We start from the raw sequence: 7,178 nt of genomic DNA, 5'->3' as shown, positions 1-7,178 counted from the left end.
GTTGTGACTGACGGAGGTGCGACGTGGGCGAACGATGGCGGCTGGTGGCGCGGTGCCAATGTCTCGGGTCGAAGATTTGCAGCGATCAGACGAGAGAGGAGAGGGCAGCGGCGCGAGAGGGGAAGAAGAATCCCGGCGCCGTGTGGGGAGCTAGGGCACGGGCAAGGGCAAGGGCGAGGGCGAGGCAAGGGTTTGGCGCCGAGGGCTCAAGGGAAAATCCAACTTTTATAACTTAGGTTTTTAAAAATTTAACCCTAAATAAACCTCTAAATCAATTCCCACTTCCGGATATTCCAAACAGGCTTTTTCCTAAACCTATAAATGCATCCCCTTAATATACGTCATACGGACTCCAATAAAATCCCAGAAAATTTCTAAAAATTTCTAAAATATCTGTTAAAATTATGAGCCTATTAAACCTTATTATTTAATTATAATTTAGTTCGGTATTTTACAAATAGTGTTAAGGCGCCTTCTACTGCTTGAAGACTTCTTGGGTACTGTTCACCTAAGGCCTTTCTTTTCTTTTCTTTTCTTGCCCTGCAAAATATGTTAGTCCAATAAATCAAATAATAACCTGCAAGACAAGTGTTAGCACAATATTACTGAGTAGTAATTAGACCTTGTCTCTCCTGAGACCAAGATCTAGTCGAGGTCACAGTTTAGGGATCTGAAATAGACCTAAACTGGACCGACGTTTACTGTCTCTCAACTAGAATGCTTCCTCACCGAGTCACTCTCCAGGGACTTAGCTTTACTTATTAACTTGCAGTCGATTGACTAGCCTCTTGACCCATAAGGTCTTAATGCCAATTGTCAAGTCCGTAGACCCAACTGGGCTTCTACCGGCTATTAGGCCATGTGGATCCGACCGGGCATTCTGTCAGATCTCAGGTAGGCCCATTGATCTACTAGACTTCACACCAATTATCCGATCTCATGGACCTAGCTAGATTTTAGCATGGCGTCAGGTACTTCAGACCCATCAATTCCAACATACTTGGTAGAGTAATCAGAACACAAAAACACCTAACTTAACTCATTTGTCATTTATCAAAATCTGAGTTAAACCGTTAGTACAAACTGTACCAATACTAATCACTTGGCGGTCGATTATAAATATACCCTATGATTTACCTCCCTTAATATAATTTAGGGACGGACTATAAGGAGAATTTGGAAAAAACTTAATCACCTTTTGTTATAAAATTCATGATCCCACTTAACCACTAAAGATACAGTTACATTGATTTAATAAAATATATTATTCAAATATCAAAATACAATTCATACCTTACTTAACCTTTTTCATACCTTACTTAAACTTTACTAGAGTCCATTGCACAAAACTTAAAAAAAAAAAAAAAAAAAGAAAAAAAAAAAGACAGCATATGTCATCGGGATGCCATGCCATCTGTCTAAAAGAGACAGAGCAATCGATTTATCCACATAGGCATCCAAAAGAATAATTTACATGTATAGTTATAATCTCACTTGGATGTCATACGATATATTTTAATAGAGACAAGGTAGGCAAGTGATAAATGCTATATTTTAACATAACATACGTTCGCTGTCATACATTAAATGAAAATGAACATTATATTAAGTTTTTTAAAAAAATAATAACCCTCTAAATAAGATAAATCAATATATCTACCTGAAAGATACATGCATATGATATAAAATATTATGTTATTGCAAAAATATTTTAAGCTACTAAACTTTAGTTTATTTAAAATAAAATTGATATAACAAACTTATAAAAAAAATTAAGATTTTCCTTAATAATAAATGATGAAATCTAATATAATAATAATTATTGTTATATTCCCACTTTGCTTATAATATATAATATATAGATTTTCATAGGCAACTTGTGCTTGAATGACATATATTTAATAGTAGATTAATTTTTGAATAGCGGGATCCAAACTATTCTAGTTTAGAGTTCAAGGTTAATACTCGAGAGTTTCTTGTAGAGCATAAATATGAAATATCATGGCCAACTTACACCTTGTTTCCCTAGTCCTTTCAGTCCTTAAAATGTAAAATAATAATAATAATAATAATAATAATAATAATAATAATAATAATAATATTCTGGCCTACTTTATTTATCATATATAATATTTATATTTCCATAAACAATTTGTGCTTAGATGACATATATTAAATAGTAGATTAAATATTGGACTAGATTGGACTATAAGTACAAGCACTACCCTATTCCAAACTATTCTGATTTACAGTTTAGAGTTGAAGATATGATACTTGAGAGTTTCCGGTCTAGCGTAAATATTATGGCCAACTTACATCTTTTCTCCCTCGTCTTCATCGTCATGTTCCTACTTGTCTTAGGTTATATATATATATTTATATATATGATTTAATAATAGTTAATTATATTCTAATTGTGTTGGTTAATTATGTTAATTAGGAGCGGATTCTACCACGTTCAACTTCGTGAACAAGTGCTCGTACACGGTATGGCCGGCGACACTCTCCAACGGCGGCATCGCACCCCTTCCGCAGACAGGATTCGAGCTCACCAGCGGTGCCAGCGCCTCGGTGGAGGCGCCGGCCGGCTGGGGAGGCCGCATGTGGGTGCGCACCCGGTGCTCCAACGACGCCGCCACCGGCAAGTTTTCCTGCCTCTCCGGGGACTGCGGAAGCGGACAGGTGGCCTGCCTGGGGGCCGGAGGTGCTCCGCCGGCCACGCTGATGGAGTTCACGCTGAATGGTGCAGATGGGAACGACTACTACGACGTGAGCAACGTGGACGGGTTCAACGCGCCGGTGTCGGTGGTAGCAATAGGCGGCACGAGAGGGTGCAACTCAACGGCGTGCCCCGCCGACATCCACGCGGTGTGCCCGGAGGAGCTGAAGGTGGCGGCGCCGGACGGGAGCGTGGTGGGGTGCAAGAGCGCGTGCTTGGCGTTCAACACGGACGAGCACTGTTGCCGAGGGGCGTTCGGGCTCCCGGACACATGTAAGCCCAGCAACTACTCGATGATCTTCAAGAAGGCGTGTCCGCAGGCGTATAGCTATGCGTACGACGATAAGACCAGCACGTTTACGTGCGCCGGGGCGACCGCATACACCCTCACCATCTGCCCTACGGCAAGTGCTCTATAAATAATAAATCGTATTGTTTTCTTTTCCTTTTTAATAAAAATAAAAAAGAAGAAGCCACCTTCTTCTTTTCCCGGCTTGGGTCTGGAAGCCACCTTCTTTTAAGAGGCAATTAAAATTTATTATTTTGGTTTGTCCATAAACACGACGATTTATAAATACATTATACGACTCCGAACAAAATGATAAAATTAAGAAAAGAGTATCCAATAATCAAGGTTGTCTCAGTGCTTTTAGGCCTTACATAAAAAAATATTTAGGCCTTAATTTTTTTAAAAATAAATAATAAAAATTTTAAAATAGTTTTATATAAAATATTATTAAAGATATTAAATTTTATTAGTCAAATTAAAAGTAAAATACGACTGTAAAGGTTATTTTTGCTATCGAAAGTTGTAAACACTAGTTACAAAAGTCACAAAGTAGCAAATTTAATTATTGGGCTAGTAAAATAAAAAAAAAAATCTCCTAAACTTTCAAATATTATTTATTTAAAAAATAATATATTTATCTAATAAATATTTGTATTCAATTTAACAAAGTTATATTAAAAATACTAGTTAAATTTGTTAATAAATGATAAATTATTATAATATTAGTTAATATGCATTTTAATTTTAATTTTTTATTGATTATTTTTAACTTCAATACATTATCAATTAAATTTATCTAGCTAAAAAAATATTTAGTCAGTAGTCTTTTTTTCAACATTAACGGTGAATTATAAAATAAAAAAAGTAGTCTTTTTTCGACATTAACGGTGAATTATAAAATAAAAAAGTAGTGATGTGATGAATAAAAGTATGGCCCAGGTGGTCAATGGGCCAGTACAAGTGTTGGTCAAAGGTCAAAAAAGCCAAGTACCTGGTTTGGCTTTCCGTTCTCTCCCAATCGGCTTTTGCCAATCATATAAGCTCTTTCGATTGAACATGCTCTCTACGGGTTCCACTTCTGGCTCTACCGGACTCGCATGGAGCTCTACTACCCATTCTCTCCTGATCGACATCCTTCATCGGACATGCTTTCTATGAGCCCCACTCCTAGCTCTGTCAGACCTGCATGGGGCTCTGCTCCTAGGCAGGATCTTTTGGACCACTTTTCGTGGTCCAGGGGATGTGCCACTCCCATTTGCGGTCGGATCACGATTGAGATCCGGCAGCAAATGATTGCGATCACTTCCTGGGTTCACCGTCCCCATCAGGTTATAGTTTTTGTTTGGAGCGGGCAGTCGGAGGCCGCCCGAAGGACATCCTCGCTCGGCACCCAATAATCTGATCACTTATCCACCACCGGAGGCCTTCGGGTGACCTCCGGCCACCCGCTCCGAACAAAAACTATAACCTGATGGAGAGGGTGAACCCTAGAAGGGATCGCAACCATTTGCGGTCGGATCACGATCGTGATCTGGTCGTAAATGGGAGTGGCACATCCCCTGACCATAAAAAAGTGGTACAGGAGATCTGTGCTCCTCTGCTCCCCCTTTTCTCTCGATCGACTCCTCCGATCAGATAGGCTCTCTAATGGACCCCACTCTCGGCTTTGCCAAACCTGCACGGAGTTCTACCCCCCATTCTCTCCTAATATGCTTTCACTAATTAGACAGTCTCTCTACATGTAACACCCCAAATTTCCTTGTTTTGAGTTCTAAAAGTGCTTATAAATATTTAGAAATGCTTTAGAAATATTCTAGAGATTTTTTGAAATTTTTAGAGTATTTTTATAGAATTTTCGGAGGTCGTTTGGTATTTTTACCAAAAGAAATAAAGTTGCGGCAAAAAATTGTCAAGCAGAGGTTCGACCCTGGAACCCCTTAGTAAGCAAAGTCTTAAGAATGTTTAGGATGACGAGGTGCCCCAGTAAGGGTGTGCTAAAAGAAAAGAGAGCAGAATAATTTTATGTAGAAATAAATACGTCCCTAGGCATAAATAGAAGAACTTAAGTGAAATAATGGGATTTTCTTGACCTAATCTTCCCTCTTCCTCTCGTGCGCTGACTCCTCCTTGGTTTGGGTGAAAAACAAAAGAAGCCTAGGTCTTCCTGTGGTGGTCGGCTAGGACAAGCTTCGAGAGAGCTTTTGATATTTTCCGATTCGTCTCGAATAGAGGAACGCGTGGATGTAAACAAAGCGTGAGGATCTCAAGTTTCACCGAAATCCTAGAGAGGTTTCGCGTTAGTAAGTTCAAGATAACACAGTAAGTACTGCTCACCTGTAGTAAGAGGTGTTTTCCGTTGATTTCTCGTCGTAGAAATATTATATGTGCAAATTTCTTTTGTGCTCTATGCATGATTGTGTGTTACCTAGTTGATTTCACTTGTAGATGTATATGGAAGAATACCCAATCAGTATTGTGGGCTTAGGAGAAGTATAAGAAAGATAAAGAAAAGAAATAAAAAGGCCAAGGTCTTAAGTAGCTCCCAAAGTCAAGACTTTAGGGATTCTGGCACACAAAGTGTTTGTTAAAATGCCAAGACATTTAAAGAAGAAGTAATTAAGATATTTTACATTGAAAGGCCAATACCCGACTTCCAAGGTTGTCGTAAATAAATCCAGGTGTCCAATTCCAAGGTCTTGGCCCTGGTAGACCAAGGTCTGCTCTTTTAGGATTGGTGGCTCGCTACCCCAACCTATTAGGGAACACGCATAAGATGGTACTTACGCCTTAGGGATCACAAGTGAAGCTATTTATTTTCAGGTATATGCTTTAGCAAAGTTTTAAAGTTGAAGAATTTCCAAGTTTCAAGTTAAGTTAAGAAAAAGCGAGTTTAAGGAAGTTAAATGTGTAACGCCCACCCTCCTAGTGCTCTCTAGGGTGAACGGTACTTATCTATGAACTTTACTTAACTAGTGTTGCTTACGCTAATGATAGTAGTACATAAAATTTTCTAAACATAGATGCAACACTTTTCCACTAATTTGGTTCTTACGGTGAGCGACATCATAACATGCAGTTAAGTAGCATAAGTACTACTAGCTTCTTAATGCATTCTTACGAAACATGCAACACATAAAGGAACATAAATGATTCATTTCAACACTCAACTCATAATTCTAAAGTAGTTAAAGCATTTCTAACTATAATTGCATGAGAAGGATAATAATGAATTTCTTGCACTCTTTAAAACTAATCTACATACAATGTATCAAATAGTATATTTCATGTGCCCAAAAACATCCATCTCAGAAAAATATGAAATCATAATATCTAGCAAGCATCCACCAAAACTAGTCTATTCAATCATTAATAACAGAAATATTATATGACACTCGACCCATGTAAAACTAACAATTTATGACATCCTCCTAACAATAATTAGAAAGTAAAATCTCTAAAATTTTAGTAGCAATTTAAAAAGAAATCTTAATATGCTCCCAACAAATTCCCAAGGCTTTCCATAATCCAAGCATCACACACACACCATCACGCATCCCCTTGTCGCCTTCCTTCACTATTGTTTTCCTTTTCCTTTATCTACAGTAAGAGGAAATGCAACTAGTAAGCAACAAGGCTTAGTAAGTACTATCTAACTCACAAAAATCTCAAAATGTGCAAACATGCTTTTAAAATACTTTTCATGCCAGAATCTTTACTATTACTTACACCGATAGTACAGATAAACATGCGTAAATACTTTTGTACTAATAGAGGAACTAAAACATGTTTAACTCAAGGCAACAAGCATATACAAGCATTTAACTTTCTTAAACTTGCTTTTTTTTAACTTATCTTGAAACTTGGAAATTCTTTAAACTTGAAAACTTTGCTAAAGCATATACTTGAAAATAAATAGCTTCACTTGGGATCCCTAAGGTGTAAGTACCATCTTATGCGCGCTCCCTAATAGGTTGGGGTAGCGAGCCACCAATCCTATAAGAGCAGACCTTGGTCTACCAGGGCCAAGTCCTCGTAATTGGACACCTGGATTTATTTACGGCAACCTTGAAAGTCGGGTACTGGCCTTTCAAAGTAAAATATCTTAATTACTTCTTCTTTAAATGCCTTGGCATTTTAACAAGCACCTTGTGTGCCAAAATCCCTAAAATC

The 7,178-nt window shown here is 38.0% G+C and overlaps 1 pseudogene; it reads left to right on the top strand.

Moving 5' to 3' along the window:
- Positions 1-961: 961 nt before the first annotated feature.
- LOC122019242 lies at positions 962-4,405 on the top strand (annotated as a pseudogene).
- Positions 4,406-7,178: the final 2,773 nt, after the last annotated feature.

Source organism: Zingiber officinale, chromosome 9A (assembly GCF_018446385.1).
Source record: "Zingiber officinale cultivar Zhangliang chromosome 9A, Zo_v1.1, whole genome shotgun sequence".
Lineage (NCBI taxonomy): Eukaryota > Viridiplantae > Streptophyta > Magnoliopsida > Zingiberales > Zingiberaceae > Zingiber > Zingiber officinale.
This window is presented reverse-complemented; position numbering and strand designations above follow the sequence as displayed.